Below are 20,094 nucleotides of genomic sequence, written 5' to 3'. Positions count from 1 at the left end.
ATGCTCGCAGCCCTATATATAAATAATATTTTAATAAAACCACTTAATTAGCCTACTAAAAAAAAAGGTGGGGGGGCTCGATATTTCTCTTTCATGTCATCATGTGCCCGTTACAAACATTAAAAAACCATGAACATGTGAATGTGTGGTTTCCATTTTGAAAAATTCATTTAAAAATGTCAGGGTTCGGCTGACAAAAAAGTTAGGCAACCTCTGGTGTAGTTGAAGCTGAGGAGTGGAGGGTTACAAAAGAAGAGGCACTTTAGAGGTCTGCCTCGCTTAGACTGAGAGAGAAAGTCTGTCGATCGCCCCCTGCAGGAGAAAGGAAGAATGACGAGGATGAGCTGTCCTGTGCCACAGCGAAAGCAGAGAGAGGCCAGAGATAAAAGCAAAATGAAAGAAAAGAAATGAAGCAATTGAATTTAAAAAAGGATAGAGCCGAGCCATGGTGAACTGAGTAGATAAAGCAAAAGCTTACAGCACCTGGTATTCCCAGGCGGTCTCCCATCCAAGTACTAACCAGGCCCGACCCTGCTTAGCTTCCGAGATCGGACGAGATCGGGCGTGCTCAGGGTGGTATGGCCGTAAGCGAGAGTTTCGGTCGATAGCGAGCTATTTAAAGGAAGCACAACGGTGCGGCAGCCCTACACGGCTCGGGCTGTAGCTGCAAGAGAAACAGCCAACGTTTTTTCGTGTCTTTTTAAACTTTTTTTTTTCTTTTTAAAATAAATACAGTTATTTATTTTTAAAAAAATATTCTCGCTTCAATGAAAGCTGTCTCGATTTTAGATAATGTCGATTAATTCTGCAGCACTGCACATTTAGTATGATTTCACATTTATGTATTAGCCTTTCATCAACTCACAAACCACCGGCATTCCCTCATGAAACCCCATTTGGGAATCCCTGAACTAGAACAATAAAATGAACAGATCGATAGGAATTGACAGCCTTGTCTATTTTTCTGTTTTTTTTTTTTTTACAGTAAAACTAAAAGTTGTGAAACTGGACAACTTTACAAAGAAAAGCTTAGTGATTCATTTTTGAATATTAAAATCCTTTTAACAAACAAGAGCACTGTTTATGTCATGTGGCTATACTTTTGAAACTGTGATTAGTAGATTGGCTCCATTTCCTTCCATTGACTCACACAGAAAATGCCTGTAAACTAAAGTTTGTCCATAATCATCCAAGTTGTTCCCTCAGGAATCCATAGGCCTACATCACACCATTTAATTCATAAAGTAGGCTTAGTTCATTGACAACAAACTCATGACAAATATGTAGGTAGCCCAGTGTAAGGTGAAACTGTTTATTTCATTAATTTAGTTCAGCGTGTCCCAATTGGTAAGTGGGGGGGCGGGGTAGAGACTGCAGGTGGTTTTGGTAAAAAGCTAACAATTAAACAGCTTGTAAAATTGTTATCTTAAATGTGACTGCAGAAGTAATCATAATATAATTGTACTTCAGACAGGTTATAGCTGCGACTGAATAGTCTGTTGCGCTGCGTGTTTCAGAGTCAAGAGCAACACTGTCGTTCAGCTTACGGTGTTTTCAGCGTCTCCGAGCACCTCGGTTCGCACAATAAATGCTGCTTCTCACCTACTCCATCTCTGTATGTGCGGTGGTGCATTTTGGGAAGGCAAATATGCGCCAGGTTTACTTCATTTTACACGTTCGCATTTCGCACGATTTCCGACATAGAAGTTAGCTTTCACCAGTATTCGGCAAAATCTAAGCTCGAAGTTCTGAACGTTTGAAAGTGTAGAATTTTAGACATAAATATTAGCATTGTAACTTGCAACATCAAATAAGTATTAGGCTGTTAATTAGGCCTATCAAATATTCCTTTTATTTTAATTCACAGGACAGTTGTCATTTAAGACAACAGCAAGAGGCTCTTATGCTCGCAGCCCTATATATAAATAATATTTTAATAAAACCACTTAGCCTACTAAAAAAAAAGGTGGGGGGCTCGATATTTCTCTTTCATGTCATCATGTGCCCGTTACAAACATTAAAAAACCATGAACATGTGAATGTGTGGTTTCCATTTTGAAAAATTCATTTAAAAATGTCAGGGTTCGGCTGACAAAAAAGTTAGGCAACCTCTGGTGTAGTTGAAGCTGAGGAGTGGAGGGTTACAAAAGAAGAGGCACTTTAGAGGTCTGCCTCGCTTAGACTGAGAGAGAAAGTCTGTCGATCGCCACCTGCAGGAGAAAGGAAGAATGACGAGGATGAGCTGTCCTGTGCCACAGCGAAAGCAGAGAGAAGCCAGAGATAAAAGCAAAATGAAAGAAAAGAAATGAAGCAATTGAATTTAAAAAAGGATAGAGCCGAGCCATGGTGAACTGAGTAGATAAAGCAAAAGCTTACAGCACCTGGTATTCCCAGGCGGTCTCCCATCCAAGTACTAACCAGGCCCGACCCTGCTTAGCTTCCGAGATCGGACGAGATCGGGCGTGCTCAGGGTGGTATGGCCGTAAGCGAGAGTTTCGGTCGATAGCGAGCTATTTAAAGGAAGCACAACGGTGCGGCAGCCCTACACGGCTCGGGCTGTAGCTGCAAGAGAAACAGCCAACGTTTTTTCGTGTCTTTTTAAACTTTTTTTTTTCTTTTTAAAATAAATACAGTTATTTATTTTTAAAAAAATATTCTCGCTTCAATGAAAGCTGTCTCGATTTTAGATAATGTCGATTAATTCTGCAGCACTGCACATTTAATATGATTTCATATTAATGTATTAGCCTTTCATCAACTCACAAACCACCGGCATTCCCTCATGAAACCCCATTTGGGAATCCCTGAACTAGAACAATAAAATGAACAGATCGATAGGAATTGACAGCCTTATCTATTTTTTTTTTTTTTTTTTTTTTTTTTTTTTTTTTTTTTTTTTACAGTAAAACTAAAAGTTGTGAAACTGGATAACTTTACAAAGAAAAGCTTAGTGATTCATTTTTGAATATTAAAATCCTTTTAACAAACAAGAGCACTGTTTATGTCATGTGGCTATACTTTTGAAACTGTGATTAGTAGATTGGCTCCATTTCCTTCCATTGACTCACACAGAAAATGCCTGTAAACTAAAGTTTGTCCATAATCATCCAAGTTCTTCTCTCAGGAATCCATAGGCCTACATCACACCATTTAATTCATAAAGTAGGCTTAGTTCATTGACAACAAACTCATGACAAATATGTAGGTAGCCCAGTGTAAGGTGAAACTGTTTATTTCATTAATTTAGTTCAGCGTGTCCCAATTGGGAAGTGGGGGGGCGGGGTAGAGACTGCAGGTGGTTTTGGTAAAAAGCTAACAATTAAACAGCTTGTAAAATTGTTATCTTAAATGTGACTGCAGAAGTAATCATAATATAATTGTACTTCAGACAGGTTATAGCTGCGACTGAATAGTCTGTTGCGCTGCGTGTTTCAGAGTATTGTACTTCAGACAGGTTATAACTGCGACTGAATAGTCTGTTGCGCTGCGTGTTTCAGAGTCAAGAGCAACACTGTCGTTCAGCTTACGGTGTTTTCAGCGTCTCCGAGCACCTCGGTTCGCACAATAAATGCTGCTTCTCACCTTACTCCATCTCTGTATGTGCGGTGGTGCATTTTGGGAAGGCAAATATGCGCCAGGTTTACTTCATTTTACACGTTCGCATTTCGCACGATTTCCGACATAGAAGTTAGCTTTCACCAGTATTCGGCAAAATCTAAGCTCGAAGTTCTGAACGTTTGAAAGTGTAGAATTTTAGACATAAATATTAGCATTGTAACTTGCAACATCAAATAAGTATTAGGCTGTTAATTAGGCCTATCAAATATTCCTTTTATTTTAATTCACAGGACAGTTGTCATTTACAACAACAGCAAGAGGCTCTTATGCTCGCAGCCCTATATATAAATAATATTTTAATAAAACCACTTAATTAGCCTACTAAAAAAAAAGGTGGGGGGGCTCGATATTTCTCTTTCATGTCATCATGTGCCCGTTACAAACATTAAAAAACCATGAACATGTGAATGTGTGGTTTCCATTTTGAAAAATTCATTTAAAAATGTCAGGGTTCGGCTGACAAAAAAGTTAGGCAACCTCTGGTGTAGTTGAAGCTGAGGAGTGGAGGGTTACAAAAGAAGAGGCACTTTAGAGGTCTGCCTCGCTTAGACTGAGAGAGAAAGTCTGTCGATCGCCCCCTGCAGGAGAAAGGAAGAATGACGAGGATGAGCTGTCCTGTGCCACAGCGAAAGCAGAGAGAAGCCAGAGATAAAAGCAAAATGAAAGAAAAGAAATGAAGCAATTGAATTTAAAAAAGGATAGAGCCGAGCCATGGTGAACTGAGTAGATAAAGCAAAAGCTTACAGCACCTGGTATTCCCAGGCGGTCTCCCATCCAAGTACTAACCAGGCCCGACCCTGCTTAGCTTCCGAGATCGGACGAGATCGGGCGTGCTCAGGGTGGTATGGCCGTAAGCGAGAGTTTCGGTCGATAGCGAGCTATTTAAAGGAAGCACAACGGTGCGGCAGCCCTACACGGCTCGGGCTGTAGCTGCAAGAGAAACAGCCAACGTTTTTTCGTGTCTTTTTAAACTTTTTTTTCTTTTTAAAATAAATACAGTTATTTATTTTTAAAAAAATATTCTCGCTTCAATGAAAGCTGTCTCGATTTTAGATAATGTCGATTAATTCTGCAGCACTGCACATTTAGTATGATTTCACATTTATGTATTAGCCTTTCATCAACTCACAAACCACCGGCATTCCCTCATGAAACCCCATTTGGGAATCCCTGAACTAGAACAATAAAATGAACAGATCGATAGGAATTGACAGCCTTATCTATTTTTCTTTTTTCTTTTTCTTTTTTTTTTTTTTTTTTTTTTACAGTAAAACTAAAAGTTGTGAAACTGGATAACTTTACAAAGAAAAGCTTAGTGATTCATTTTTGAATATTAAAATCCTTTTAACAAACAAGAGCACTGTTTATGTCATGTGGCTATACTTTTGAAACTGTGATTAGTAGATTGGCTCCATTTCCTTCCATTGACTCACACAGAAAATGCCTGTAAACTAAAGTTTGTCCATAATCATCCAAGTTCTTCTCTCAGGAATCCATAGGCCTACATCACACCATTTAATTCATAAAGTAGGCTTAGTTCATTGACAACAAACTCATGACAAATATGTAGGTAGCCCAGTGTAAGGTGAAACTGTTTATTTCATTAATTTAGTTCAGCGTGTCCCAATTGGGAAGTGGGGGGGCGGGGTAGAGACTGCAGGTGGTTTTGGTAAAAAGCTAACAATTAAACAGCTTGTAAAATTGTTATCTTAAATGTGACTGCAGAAGTAATCATAATATAATTGTACTTCAGACAGGTTATAGCTGCGACTGAATAGTCTGTTGCGCTGCGTGTTTCAGAGTATTGTACTTCAGACAGGTTATAACTGCGACTGAATAGTCTGTTGCGCTGCGTGTTTCAGAGTCAAGAGCAACACTGTCGTTCAGCTTACGGTGTTTTCAGCGTCTCCGAGCACCTCGGTTCGCACAATAAATGCTGCTTCTCACCTTACTCCATCTCTGTATGTGCGGTGGTGCATTTTGGGAAGGCAAATATGCGCCAGGTTTACTTCATTTTACACGTTCGCATTTCGCACGATTTCCGACATAGAAGTTAGCTTTCACCAGTATTCGGCAAAATCTAAGCTCGAAGTTCTGAACGTTTGAAAGTGTAGAATTTTAGACATAAATATTAGCATTGTAACTTGCAACATCAAATAAGTATTAGGCTGTTAATTAGGCCTATCAAATATTCCTTTTATTTTAATTCACAGGACAGTTGTCATTTACAACAACAGCAAGAGGCTCTTATGCTCGCAGCCCTATATATAAATAATATTTTAATAAAACCACTTAATTAGCCTACTAAAAAAAAAGGTGGGGGGGCTCGATATTTCTCTTTCATGTCATCATGTGCCCGTTACAAACATTAAAAAACCATGAACATGTGAATGTGTGGTTTCCATTTTGAAAAATTCATTTAAAAATGTCAGGGTTCGGCTGACAAAAAAGTTAGGCAACCTCTGGTGTAGTTGAAGCTGAGGAGTGGAGGGTTACAAAAGAAGAGGCACTTTAGAGGTCTGCCTCGCTTAGACTGAGAGAGAAAGTCTGTCGATCGCCCCCTGCAGGAGAAAGGAAGAATGACGAGGATGAGCTGTCCTGTGCCACAGCGAAAGCAGAGAGAGGCCAGAGATAAAAGCAAAATGAAAGAAAAGAAATGAAGCAATTGAATTTAAAAAAGGATAGAGCCGAGCCATGGTGAACTGAGTAGATAAAGCAAAAGCTTACAGCACCTGGTATTCCCAGGCGGTCTCCCATCCAAGTACTAACCAGGCCCGACCCTGCTTAGCTTCCGAGATCGGACGAGATCGGGCGTGCTCAGGGTGGTATGGCCGTAAGCGAGAGTTTCGGTCGATAGCGAGCTATTTAAAGGAAGCACAACGGTGCGGCAGCCCTACACGGCTCGGGCTGTAGCTGCAAGAGAAACAGCCAACGTTTTTTCGTGTCTTTTTAAACTTTTTTTTTTCTTTTTAAAATAAATACAGTTATTTATTTTTAAAAAAATATTCTCGCTTCAATGAAAGCTGTCTCGATTTTAGATAATGTCGATTAATTCTGCAGCACTGCACATTTAATATGATTTCACATTTATGTATTAGCCTTTCATCAACTCACAAACCACCGGCATTCCCTCATGAAACCCCATTTGGGAATCCCTGAACTAGAACAATAAAATGAACAGATCGATAGGAATTGACAGCCTTATCTATTTTTCTTTTTTCTTTTTCTTTTTTTTTTTTTTTTTTTTTTTTACAGTAAAACTAAAAGTTGTGAAACTGGATAACTTTACAAAGAAAAGCTTAGTGATTCATTTTTGAATATTAAAATCCTTTTAACAAACAAGAGCACTGTTTATGTCATGTGGCTATACTTTTGAAACTGTGATTAGTAGATTGGCTCCATTTCCTTCCATTGACTCACACAGAAAATGCCTGTAAACTAAAGTTTGTCCATAATCATCCAAGTTCTTCTCTCAGGAATCCATAGGCCTACATCACACCATTTAATTCATAAAGTAGGCTTAGTTCATTGACAACAAACTCATGACAAATATGTAGGTAGCCCAGTGTAAGGTGAAACTGTTTATTTCATTAATTTAGTTCAGCGTGTCCCAATTGGGAAGTGGGGGGGCGGGGTAGAGACTGCAGGTGGTTTTGGTAAAAAGCTAACAATTAAACAGCTTGTAAAATTGTTATCTTAAATGTGACTGCAGAAGTAATCATAATATAATTGTACTTCAGACAGGTTATAGCTGCGACTGAATAGTCTGTTGCGCTGCGTGTTTCAGAGTATTGTACTTCAGACAGGTTATAACTGCGACTGAATAGTCTGTTGCGCTGCGTGTTTCAGAGTCAAGAGCAACACTGTCGTTCAGCTTACGGTGTTTTCAGCGTCTCCGAGCACCTCGGTTCGCACAATAAATGCTGCTTCTCACCTTACTCCATCTCTGTATGTGCGGTGGTGCATTTTGGGAAGGCAAATATGCGCCAGGTTTACTTCATTTTACACGTTCGCATTTCGCACGATTTCCGACATAGAAGTTAGCTTTCACCAGTATTCGGCAAAATCTAAGCTCGAAGTTCTGAACGTTTGAAAGTGTAGAATTTTAGACATAAATATTAGCATTGTAACTTGCAACATCAAATAAGTATTAGGCTGTTAATTAGGCCTATCAAATATTCCTTTTATTTTAATTCACAGGACAGTTGTCATTTAAGACAACAGCAAGAGGCTCTTATGCTCGCAGCCCTATATATAAATAATATTTTAATAAAACCACTTAGCCTACTAAAAAAAAAGGTGGGGGGGCTCGATATTTCTCTTTCATGTCATCATGTGCCCGTTACAAACATTAAAAAACCATGAACATGTGAATGTGTGGTTTCCATTTTGAAAAATTCATTTAAAAATGTCAGGGTTCGGCTGACAAAAAAGTTAGGCAACCTCTGGTGTAGTTGAAGCTGAGGAGTGGAGGGTTACAAAAGAAGAGGCACTTTAGAGGTCTGCCTCGCTTAGACTGAGAGAGAAAGTCTGTCGATCGCCACCTGCAGGAGAAAGGAAGAATGACGAGGATGAGCTGTCCTGTGCCACAGCGAAAGCAGAGAGAAGCCAGAGATAAAAGCAAAATGAAAGAAAAGAAATGAAGCAATTGAATTTAAAAAAGGATAGAGCCGAGCCATGGTGAACTGAGTAGATAAAGCAAAAGCTTACAGCACCTGGTATTCCCAGGCGGTCTCCCATCCAAGTACTAACCAGGCCCGACCCTGCTTAGCTTCCGAGATCGGACGAGATCGGGCGTGCTCAGGGTGGTATGGCCGTAAGCGAGAGTTTCGGTCGATAGCGAGCTATTTAAAGGAAGCACAACGGTGCGGCAGCCCTACACGGCTCGGGCTGTAGCTGCAAGAGAAACAGCCAACGTTTTTTCGTGTCTTTTTAAACTTTTTTTTTCTTTTTAAAATAAATACAGTTATTTATTTTTAAAAAAATATTCTCGCTTCAATGAAAGCTGTCTCGATTTTAGATAATGTCGATTAATTCTGCAGCACTGCACATTTAATATGATTTCACATTTATGTATTAGCCTTTCATCAACTCACAAACCACCGGCATTCCCTCATGAAACCCCATTTGGGAATCCCTGAACTAGAACAATAAAATGAACAGATCGATAGGAATTGACAGCCTTATCTATTTTTCTTTTTTCTTTTTCTTTTTTTTTTTTTTTTTTTTTACAGTAAAACTAAAAGTTGTGAAACTGGATAACTTTACAAAGAAAAGCTTAGTGATTCATTTTTGAATATTAAAATCCTTTTAACAAACAAGAGCACTGTTTATGTCATGTGGCTATACTTTTGAAACTGTGATTAGTAGATTGGCTCCATTTCCTTCCATTGACTCACACAGAAAATGCCTGTAAACTAAAGTTTGTCCATAATCATCCAAGTTCTTCTCTCAGGAATCCATAGGCCTACATCACACCATTTAATTCATAAAGTAGGCTTAGTTCATTGACAACAAACTCATGACAAATATGTAGGTAGCCCAGTGTAAGGTGAAACTGTTTATTTCATTAATTTAGTTCAGCGTGTCCCAATTGGGAAGTGGGGGGGCGGGGTAGAGACTGCAGGTGGTTTTGGTAAAAAGCTAACAATTAAACAGCTTGTAAAATTGTTATCTTAAATGTGACTGCAGAAGTAATCATAATATAATTGTACTTCAGACAGGTTATAGCTGCGACTGAATAGTCTGTTGCGCTGCGTGTTTCAGAGTATTGTACTTCAGACAGGTTATAACTGCGACTGAATAGTCTGTTGCGCTGCGTGTTTCAGAGTCAAGAGCAACACTGTCGTTCAGCTTACGGTGTTTTCAGCGTCTCCGAGCACCTCGGTTCGCACAATAAATGCTGCTTCTCACCTTACTCCATCTCTGTATGTGCGGTGGTGCATTTTGGGAAGGCAAATATGCGCCAGGTTTACTTCATTTTACACGTTCGCATTTCGCACGATTTCCGACATAGAAGTTAGCTTTCACCAGTATTCGGCAAAATCTAAGCTCGAAGTTCTGAACGTTTGAAAGTGTAGAATTTTAGACATAAATATTAGCATTGTAACTTGCAACATCAAATAAGTATTAGGCTGTTAATTAGGCCTATCAAATATTCCTTTTATTTTAATTCACAGGACAGTTGTCATTTACAACAACAGCAAGAGGCTCTTATGCTCGCAGCCCTATATATAAATAATATTTTAATAAAACCACTTAATTAGCCTACTAAAAAAAAAGGTGGGGGGGCTCGATATTTCTCTTTCATGTCATCATGTGCCCGTTACAAACATTAAAAAACCATGAACATGTGAATGTGTGGTTTCCATTTTGAAAAATTCATTTAAAAATGTCAGGGTTCGGCTGACAAAAAAGTTAGGCAACCTCTGGTGTAGTTGAAGCTGAGGAGTGGAGGGTTACAAAAGAAGAGGCACTTTAGAGGTCTGCCTCGCTTAGACTGAGAGAGAAAGTCTGTCGATCGCCCCCTGCAGGAGAAAGGAAGAATGACGAGGATGAGCTGTCCTGTGCCACAGCGAAAGCAGAGAGAGGCCAGAGATAAAAGCAAAATGAAAGAAAAGAAATGAAGCAATTGAATTTAAAAAAGGATAGAGCCGAGCCATGGTGAACTGAGTAGATAAAGCAAAAGCTTACAGCACCTGGTATTCCCAGGCGGTCTCCCATCCAAGTACTAACCAGGCCCGACCCTGCTTAGCTTCCGAGATCGGACGAGATCGGGCGTGCTCAGGGTGGTATGGCCGTAAGCGAGAGTTTCGGTCGATAGCGAGCTATTTAAAGGAAGCACAACGGTGCGGCAGCCCTACACGGCTCGGGCTGTAGCTGCAAGAGAAACAGCCAACGTTTTTTCGTGTCTTTTTAAACTTTTTTTTTTCTTTTTAAAATAAATACAGTTATTTATTTAAAAAAAAATATTCTCGCTTCAATGAAAGCTGTCTCGATTTTAGATAATGTCGATTAATTCTGCAGCACTGCACATTTAGTATGATTTCACATTTATGTATTAGCCTTTCATCAACTCACAAACCACCGGCATTCCCTCATGAAACCCCATTTGGGAATCCCTGAACTAGAACAATAAAATGAACAGATCGATAGGAATTGACAGCCTTATCTATTTTTCTTTTTTCTTTTTCTTTTTTTTTTTTTTTTTTTTTTTACAGTAAAACTAAAAGTTGTGAAACTGGACAACTTTACAAAGAAAAGCTTAGTGATTCATTTTTGAATATTAAAATCCTTTTAACAAACAAGAGCACTGTTTATGTCATGTGGCTATACTTTTGAAACTGTGATTAGTAGATTGGCTCCATTTCCTTCCATTGACTCACACAGAAAATGCCTGTAAACTAAAGTTTGTCCATAATCATCCAAGTTGTTCCCTCAGGAATCCATAGGCCTACATCACACCATTTAATTCATAAAGTAGGCTTAGTTCATTGACAACAAACTCATGACAAATATGTAGGTAGCCCAGTGTAAGGTGAAACTGTTTATTTCATTAATTTAGTTCAGCGTGTCCCAATTGGTAAGTGGGGGGCGGGGTAGAGACTGCAGGTGGTTTTGGTAAAAAGCTAACAATTAAACAGCTTGTAAAATTGTTATCTTAAATGTGACTGCAGAAGTAATCATAATATAATTGTACTTCAGACAGGTTATAGCTGCGACTGAATAGTCTGTTGCGCTGCGTGTTTCAGAGTCAAGAGCAACACTGTCGTTCAGCTTACGGTGTTTTCAGCGTCTCCGAGCACCTCGGTTCGCACAATAAATGCTGCTTCTCACCTACTCCATCTCTGTATGTGCGGTGGTGCATTTTGGGAAGGCAAATATGCGCCAGGTTTACTTCATTTTACACGTTCGCATTTCGCACGATTTCCGACATAGAAGTTAGCTTTCACCAGTATTCGGCAAAATCTAAGCTCGAAGTTCTGAACGTTTGAAAGTGTAGAATTTTAGACATAAATATTAGCATTGTAACTTGCAACATCAAATAAGTATTAGGCTGTTAATTAGGCCTATCAAATATTCCTTTTATTTTAATTCACAGGACAGTTGTCATTTAAGACAACAGCAAGAGGCTCTTATGCTCGCAGCCCTATATATAAATAATATTTTAATAAAACCACTTAGCCTACTAAAAAAAAAGGTGGGTGGGCTCGATATTTCTCTTTCATGTCATCATGTGCCCGTTACAAACATTAAAAAACCATGAACATGTGAATGTGTGGTTTCCATTTTGAAAAATTCATTTAAAAATGTCAGGGTTCGGCTGACAAAAAAGTTAGGCAACCTCTGGTGTAGTTGAAGCTGAGGAGTGGAGGGTTACAAAAGAAGAGGCACTTTAGAGGTCTGCCTCGCTTAGACTGAGAGAGAAAGTCTGTCGATCGCCACCTGCAGGAGAAAGGAAGAATGACGAGGATGAGCTGTCCTGTGCCACAGCGAAAGCAGAGAGAAGCCAGAGATAAAAGCAAAATGAAAGAAAAGAAATGAAGCAATTGAATTTAAAAAAGGATAGAGCCGAGCCATGGTGAACTGAGTAGATAAAGCAAAAGCTTACAGCACCTGGTATTCCCAGGCGGTCTCCCATCCAAGTACTAACCAGGCCCGACCCTGCTTAGCTTCCGAGATCGGACGAGATCGGGCGTGCTCAGGGTGGTATGGCCGTAAGCGAGAGTTTCGGTCGATAGCGAGCTATTTAAAGGAAGCACAACGGTGCGGCAGCCCTACACGGCTCGGGCTGTAGCTGCAAGAGAAACAGCCAACGTTTTTTCGTGTCTTTTTAAACTTTTTTTTTTCTTTTTAAAATAAATACAGTTATTTATTTTTAAAAAAATATTCTCGCTTCAATGAAAGCTGTCTCGATTTTAGATAATGTCGATTAATTCTGCAGCACTGCACATTTAATATGATTTCATATTAATGTATTAGCCTTTCATCAACTCACAAACCACCGGCATTCCCTCATGAAACCCCATTTGGGAATCCCTGAACTAGAACAATAAAATGAACAGATCGATAGGAATTGACAGCCTTATCTATTTTTCTTTTTTCTTTTTCTTTTTTTTTTTTTTTTTTTTTTTACAGTAAAACTAAAAGTTGTGAAACTGGATAACTTTACAAAGAAAAGCTTAGTGATTCATTTTTGAATATTAAAATCCTTTTAACAAACAAGAGCACTGTTTATGTCATGTGGCTATACTTTTGAAACTGTGATTAGTAGATTGGCTCCATTTCCTTCCATTGACTCACACAGAAAATGCCTGTAAACTAAAGTTTGTCCATAATCATCCAAGTTCTTCTCTCAGGAATCCATAGGCCTACATCACACCATTTAATTCATAAAGTAGGCTTAGTTCATTGACAACAAACTCATGACAAATATGTAGGTAGCCCAGTGTAAGGTGAAACTGTTTATTTCATTAATTTAGTTCAGCGTGTCCCAATTGGGAAGTGGGGGGGCGGGGTAGAGACTGCAGGTGGTTTTGGTAAAAAGCTAACAATTAAACAGCTTGTAAAATTGTTATCTTAAATGTGACTGCAGAAGTAATCATAATATAATTGTACTTCAGACAGGTTATAGCTGCGACTGAATAGTCTGTTGCGCTGCGTGTTTCAGAGTATTGTACTTCAGACAGGTTATAACTGCGACTGAATAGTCTGTTGCGCTGCGTGTTTCAGAGTCAAGAGCAACACTGTCGTTCAGCTTACGGTGTTTTCAGCGTCTCCGAGCACCTCGGTTCGCACAATAAATGCTGCTTCTCACCTTACTCCATCTCTGTATGTGCGGTGGTGCATTTTGGGAAGGCAAATATGCGCCAGGTTTACTTCATTTTACACGTTCGCATTTCGCACGATTTCCGACATAGAAGTTAGCTTTCACCAGTATTCGGCAAAATCTAAGCTCGAAGTTCTGAACGTTTGAAAGTGTAGAATTTTAGACATAAATATTAGCATTGTAACTTGCAACATCAAATAAGTATTAGGCTGTTAATTAGGCCTATCAAATATTCCTTTTATTTTAATTCACAGGACAGTTGTCATTTACAACAACAGCAAGAGGCTCTTATGCTCGCAGCCCTATATATAAATAATATTTTAATAAAACCACTTAATTAGCCTACTAAAAAAAAAGGTGGGGGCTCGATATTTCTCTTTCATGTCATCATGTGCCCGTTACAAACATTAAAAAACCATGAACATGTGAATGTGTGGTTTCCATTTTGAAAAATTCATTTAAAAATGTCAGGGTTCGGCTGACAAAAAAGTTAGGCAACCTCTGGTGTAGTTGAAGCTGAGGAGTGGAGGGTTACAAAAGAAGAGGCACTTTAGAGGTCTGCCTCGCTTAGACTGAGAGAGAAAGTCTGTCGATCGCCCCCTGCAGGAGAAAGGAAGAATGACGAGGATGAGCTGTCCTGTGCCACAGCGAAAGCAGAGAGAGGCCAGAGATAAAAGCAAAATGAAAGAAAAGAAATGAAGCAATTGAATTTAAAAAAGGATAGAGCCGAGCCATGGTGAACTGAGTAGATAAAGCAAAAGCTTACAGCACCTGGTATTCCCAGGCGGTCTCCCATCCAAGTACTAACCAGGCCCGACCCTGCTTAGCTTCCGAGATCGGACGAGATCGGGCGTGCTCAGGGTGGTATGGCCGTAAGCGAGAGTTTCGGTCGATAGCGAGCTATTTAAAGGAAGCACAACGGTGCGGCAGCCCTACACGGCTCGGGCTGTAGCTGCAAGAGAAACAGCCAACGTTTTTTCGTGTCTTTTTAAACTTTTTTTTTTCTTTTTAAAATAAATACAGTTATTTATTTAAAAAAAATATTCTCGCTTCAATGAAAGCTGTCTCGATTTTAGATAATGTCGATTAATTCTGCAGCACTGCACATTTAGTATGATTTCACATTTATGTATTAGCCTTTCATCAACTCACAAACCACCGGCATTCCCTCATGAAACCCCATTTGGGAATCCCTGAACTAGAACAATAAAATGAACAGATCGATAGGAATTGACAGCCTTGTCTATTTTTCTGTTTTCTTTTTCTTTTTTTTTTTTTTTTTTTTTACAGTAAAACTAAAAGTTGTGAAACTGGACAACTTTACAAAGAAAAGCTTAGTGATTCATTTTTGAATATTAAAATCCTTTTAACAAACAAGAGCACTGTTTATGTCATGTGGCTATACTTTTGAAACTGTGATTAGTAGATTGGCTCCATTTCCTTCCATTGACTCACACAGAAAATGCCTGTAAACTAAAGTTTGTCCATAATCATCCAAGTTGTTCCCTCAGGAATCCATAGGCCTACATCACACCATTTAATTCATAAAGTAGGCTTAGTTCATTGACAACAAACTCATGACAAATATGTAGGTAGCCCAGTGTAAGGTGAAACTGTTTATTTCATTAATTTAGTTCAGCGTGTCCCAATTGGTAAGTGGGGGGCGGGGTAGAGACTGCAGGTGGTTTTGGTAAAAAGCTAACAATTAAACAGCTTGTAAAATTGTTATCTTAAATGTGACTGCAGAAGTAATCATAATATAATTGTACTTCAGACAGGTTATAGCTGCGACTGAATAGTCTGTTGCGCTGCGTGTTTCAGAGTCAAGAGCAACACTGTCGTTCAGCTTACGGTGTTTTCAGCGTCTCCGAGCACCTCGGTTCGCACAATAAATGCTGCTTCTCACCTACTCCATCTCTGTATGTGCGGTGGTGCATTTTGGGAAGGCAAATATGCGCCAGGTTTACTTCATTTTACACGTTCGCATTTCGCACGATTTCCGACATAGAAGTTAGCTTTCACCAGTATTCGGCAAAATCTAAGCTCGAAGTTCTGAACGTTTGAAAGTGTAGAATTTTAGACATAAATATTAGCATTGTAACTTGCAACATCAAATAAGTATTAGGCTGTTAATTAGGCCTATCAAATATTCCTTTTATTTTAATTCACAGGACAGTTGTCATTTAAGACAACAGCAAGAGGCTCTTATGCTCGCAGCCCTATATATAAATAATATTTTAATAAAACCACTTAGCCTACTAAAAAAAAAGGTGGGGGGCTCGATATTTCTCTTTCATGTCATCATGTGCCCGTTACAAACATTAAAAAACCATGAACATGTGAATGTGTGGTTTCCATTTTGAAAAATTCATTTAAAAATGTCAGGGTTCGGCTGACAAAAAAGTTAGGCAACCTCTGGTGTAGTTGAAGCTGAGGAGTGGAGGGTTACAAAAGAAGAGGCACTTTAGAGGTCTGCCTCGCTTAGACTGAGAGAGAAAGTCTGTCGATCGCCACCTGCAGGAGAAAGGAAGAATGACGAGGATGAGCTGTCCTGTGCCACAGCGAAAGCAGAGAGAAGCCAGAGATAAAAGCAAAATGAAAGAAAAGAAATGAAGCAATTGAATTTAAAAAAGGATAGAGCCGAGCCATGGTGAACTGAGTAGATAAAGCAAAAGCTTACAGCACCTGGTATTCCCAGGCGGTCTCCCATCCAAGTACTAACCAGGCCCGACCCTGCTTAGCTTCCGAGATCGGACGAGATCGGGCGTGCTCAGGGTGGTATGGCCGTAAGCGAGAGTTTCGGTCGATAGCGAGCTATTTAAAGGAAGCACAACGGTGCGGCAGCCCTACACGGCTCGGGCTGTAGCTGCAAGAGAAACAGCCAACGTTTTTTCGTGTCTTTTTAAACTTTTTTTTTTCTTTTTAAAATAAATACAGTTATTTATTTTTAAAAAAATATTCTCGCTTCAATGAAAGCTGTCTCGATTTTAGATAATGTCGATTAATTCTGCAGCACTGCACATTTAATATGATTTCATATTAATGTATTAGCCTTTCATCAACTCACAAACCACCGGCATTCCCTCATGAAACCCCATTTGGGAATCCCTGAACTAGAACAATAAAATGAACAGATCGATAGGAATTGACAGCCTTATCTATTTTTCTTTTTTCTTTTTCTTTTTTTTTTTTTTTTTTTTTTTTTACAGTAAAACTAAAAGTTGTGAAACTGGATAACTTTACAAAGAAAAGCTTAGTGATTCATTTTTGAATATTAAAATCCTTTTAACAAACAAGAGCACTGTTTATGTCATGTGGCTATACTTTTGAAACTGTGATTAGTAGATTGGCTCCATTTCCTTCCATTGACTCACACAGAAAATGCCTGTAAACTAAAGTTTGTCCATAATCATCCAAGTTCTTCTCTCAGGAATCCATAGGCCTACATCACACCATTTAATTCATAAAGTAGGCTTAGTTCATTGACAACAAACTCATGACAAATATGTAGGTAGCCCAGTGTAAGGTGAAACTGTTTATTTCATTAATTTAGTTCAGCGTGTCCCAATTGGGAAGTGGGGGGGCGGGGTAGAGACTGCAGGTGGTTTTGGTAAAAAGCTAACAATTAAACAGCTTGTAAAATTGTTATCTTAAATGTGACTGCAGAAGTAATCATAATATAATTGTACTTCAGACAGGTTATAGCTGCGACTGAATAGTCTGTTGCGCTGCGTGTTTCAGAGTATTGTACTTCAGACAGGTTATAACTGCGACTGAATAGTCTGTTGCGCTGCGTGTTTCAGAGTCAAGAGCAACACTGTCGTTCAGCTTACGGTGTTTTCAGCGTCTCCGAGCACCTCGGTTCGCACAATAAATGCTGCTTCTCACCTTACTCCATCTCTGTATGTGCGGTGGTGCATTTTGGGAAGGCAAATATGCGCCAGGTTTACTTCATTTTACACGTTCGCATTTCGCACGATTTCCGACATAGAAGTTAGCTTTCACCAGTATTCGGCAAAATCTAAGCTCGAAGTTCTGAACGTTTGAAAGTGTAGAATTTTAGACATAAATATTAGCATTGTAACTTGCAACATCAAATAAGTATTAGGCTGTTAATTAGGCCTATCAAATATTCCTTTTATTTTAATTCACAGGACAGTTGTCATTTACAACAACAGCAAGAGGCTCTTATGCTCGCAGCCCTATATATAAATAATATTTTAATAAAACCACTTAATTAGCCTACTAAAAAAAAAAGGTGGGGGGGCTCGATATTTCTCTTTCATGTCATCATGTGCCCGTTACAAACATTAAAAAACCATGAACATGTGAATGTGTGGTTTCCATTTTGAAAAATTCATTTAAAAATGTCAGGGTTCGGCTGACAAAAAAGTTAGGCAACCTCTGGTGTAGTTGAAGCTGAGGAGTGGAGGGTTACAAAAGAAGAGGCACTTTAGAGGTCTGCCTCGCTTAGACTGAGAGAGAAAGTCTGTCGATCGCCCCCTGCAGGAGAAAGGAAGAATGACGAGGATGAGCTGTCCTGTGCCACAGCGAAAGCAGAGAGAGGCCAGAGATAAAAGCAAAATGAAAGAAAAGAAATGAAGCAATTGAATTTAAAAAAGGATAGAGCCGAGCCATGGTGAACTGAGTAGATAAAGCAAAAGCTTACAGCACCTGGTATTCCCAGGCGGTCTCCCATCCAAGTACTAACCAGGCCCGACCCTGCTTAGCTTCCGAGATCGGACGAGATCGGGCGTGCTCAGGGTGGTATGGCCGTAAGCGAGAGTTTCGGTCGATAGCGAGCTATTTAAAGGAAGCACAACGGTGCGGCAGCCCTACACGGCTCGGGCTGTAGCTGCAAGAGAAACAGCCAACGTTTTTTCGTGTCTTTTTAAACTTTTTTTTTCTTTTTAAAATAAATACAGTTATTTATTTTTAAAAAAATATTCTCGCTTCAATGAAAGCTGTCTCGATTTTAGATAATGTCGATTAATTCTGCAGCACTGCACATTTAGTATGATTTCACATTTATGTATTAGCCTTTCATCAACTCACAAACCACCGGCATTCCCTCATGAAACCCCATTTGGGAATCCCTGAACTAGAACAATAAAATGAACAGATCGATAGGAATTGACAGCCTTATCTATTTTTCTTTTTTCTTTTTCTTTTTTTTTTTTTTTTTTTTTTTACAGTAAAACTAAAAGTTGTGAAACTGGATAACTTTACAAAGAAAAGCTTAGTGATTCATTTTTGAATATTAAAATCCTTTTAACAAACAAGAGCACTGTTTATGTCATGTGGCTATACTTTTGAAACTGTGATTAGTAGATTGGCTCCATTTCCTTCCATTGACTCACACAGAAAATGCCTGTAAACTAAAGTTTGTCCATAATCATCCAAGTTGTTCCCTCAGGAATCCATAGGCCTACATCACACCATTTAATTCATAAAGTAGGCTTAGTTCATTGACAACAAACTCATGACAAATATGTAGGTAGCCCAGTGTAAGGTGAAACTGTTTATTTCATTAATTTAGTTCAGCGTGTCCCAATTGGGAAGTGGGGGGCGGGGTAGAGACTGCAGGTGGTTTTGGTAAAAAGCTAACAATTAAACAGCTTGTAAAATTGTTATCTTAAATGTGACTGCAGAAGTAATCATAATATAATTGTACTTCAGACAGGTTATAGCTGCGACTGAATAGTCTGTTGCGCTGCGTGTTTCAGAGTATTGTACTTCAGACAGGTTATAGCTGCGACTGAATAGTCTGTTGCGCTGCGTGTTTCAGAGTCAAGAGCAACACTGTCGTTCAGCTTACGGTGTTTTCAGCGTCTCCGAGCACCTCGGTTCGCACAATAAATGCTGCTTCTCACCTACTCCATCTCTGTATGTGCGGTGGTGCATTTTGGGAAGGCAAATATGCGCCAGGTTTACTTCATTTTACACGTTCGCATTTCGCACGATTTCCGACATAGAAGTTAGCTTTCACCAGTATTCGGCAAAATCTAAGCTCGAAGTTCTGAACGTTTGAAAGTGTAGAATTTTAGACATAAATATTAGCATTGTAACTTGCAACATCAAATAAGTATTAGGCTGTTAATTAGGCCTATCAAATATTCCTTTTATTTTAATTCACAGGACAGTTGTCATTTACAACAACAGCAAGAGGCTCTTATGCTCGCAGACCTATATATAAATAATATTTTAATAAAACCACTTAATTAGCCTACTAAAAAAAAAGGTGGGGGGGCTCGATATTTCTCTTTCATGTCATCATGTGCCCGTTACAAACATTAAAAAACCATGAACATGTGAATGTGTGGTTTCCATTTTGAAAAATTCATTTAAAAATGTCAGGGTTCGGCTGACAAAAAAGTTAGGCAACCTCTGGTGTAGTTGAAGCTGAGGAGTGGAGGGTTACAAAAGAAGAGGCACTTTAGAGGTCTGCCTCGCTTAGACTGAGAGAGAAAGTCTGTCGATCGCCCCCTGCAGGAGAAAGGAAGAATGACGAGGATGAGCTGTCCTGTGCCACAGCGAAAGCAGAGAGAAGCCAGAGATAAAAGCAAAATGAAAGAAAAGAAATGAAGCAATTGAATTTAAAAAAGGATAGAGCCGAGCCATGGTGAACTGAGTAGATAAAGCAAAAG

General features: G+C 39.2%; 10 non-coding genes across 10 annotated transcripts; all 10 read right to left on the bottom strand.

The window, feature by feature from the left end:
* Positions 1–471: 471 nt before the first annotated feature.
* LOC137003981 (5S ribosomal RNA) lies at positions 472–590 on the bottom strand. The gene has a single exon (XR_010892076.1). It is a non-coding gene; the product is annotated as a 5S ribosomal RNA (ribosomal RNA).
* Positions 591–2,369: 1,779 nt separating this feature from the next.
* Positions 2,370–2,488, bottom strand: LOC137003976 (5S ribosomal RNA). Its single transcript, XR_010892072.1, has one exon. It is a non-coding gene; the product is annotated as a 5S ribosomal RNA (ribosomal RNA).
* A 1,867-nt stretch (positions 2,489–4,355) lies between these two features.
* On the bottom strand, positions 4,356–4,474 carry LOC137003965 (5S ribosomal RNA). Its single transcript, XR_010892061.1, has one exon. It is a non-coding gene; the product is annotated as a 5S ribosomal RNA (ribosomal RNA).
* Positions 4,475–6,338: 1,864 nt separating this feature from the next.
* LOC137003953 (5S ribosomal RNA) lies at positions 6,339–6,457 on the bottom strand. Its single transcript, XR_010892050.1, has one exon. It is a non-coding gene; the product is annotated as a 5S ribosomal RNA (ribosomal RNA).
* A 1,864-nt stretch (positions 6,458–8,321) lies between these two features.
* LOC137003946 (5S ribosomal RNA) lies at positions 8,322–8,440 on the bottom strand. Its single transcript, XR_010892045.1, has one exon. It is a non-coding gene; the product is annotated as a 5S ribosomal RNA (ribosomal RNA).
* Positions 8,441–10,304: 1,864 nt separating this feature from the next.
* LOC137003945 (5S ribosomal RNA) lies at positions 10,305–10,423 on the bottom strand. The gene has a single exon (XR_010892044.1). It is a non-coding gene; the product is annotated as a 5S ribosomal RNA (ribosomal RNA).
* Positions 10,424–12,222: 1,799 nt separating this feature from the next.
* Positions 12,223–12,341, bottom strand: LOC137004016 (5S ribosomal RNA). The gene has a single exon (XR_010892109.1). It is a non-coding gene; the product is annotated as a 5S ribosomal RNA (ribosomal RNA).
* A 1,865-nt stretch (positions 12,342–14,206) lies between these two features.
* On the bottom strand, positions 14,207–14,325 carry LOC137004009 (5S ribosomal RNA). The gene has a single exon (XR_010892103.1). It is a non-coding gene; the product is annotated as a 5S ribosomal RNA (ribosomal RNA).
* A 1,795-nt stretch (positions 14,326–16,120) lies between these two features.
* LOC137003998 (5S ribosomal RNA) lies at positions 16,121–16,239 on the bottom strand. Its single transcript, XR_010892092.1, has one exon. It is a non-coding gene; the product is annotated as a 5S ribosomal RNA (ribosomal RNA).
* A 1,870-nt stretch (positions 16,240–18,109) lies between these two features.
* Positions 18,110–18,228, bottom strand: LOC137003986 (5S ribosomal RNA). Its single transcript, XR_010892081.1, has one exon. It is a non-coding gene; the product is annotated as a 5S ribosomal RNA (ribosomal RNA).
* Positions 18,229–20,094: the final 1,866 nt, after the last annotated feature.

Source organism: Chanodichthys erythropterus, chromosome 16 (assembly GCF_024489055.1).
Source record: "Chanodichthys erythropterus isolate Z2021 chromosome 16, ASM2448905v1, whole genome shotgun sequence".
Classification (NCBI taxonomy): Eukaryota; Metazoa; Chordata; class Actinopteri; order Cypriniformes; family Xenocyprididae; genus Chanodichthys; species Chanodichthys erythropterus.
The sequence above is the reverse complement of the archived record's forward strand: the minus strand, read 5'-3'. Positions and strand labels throughout refer to the sequence as shown.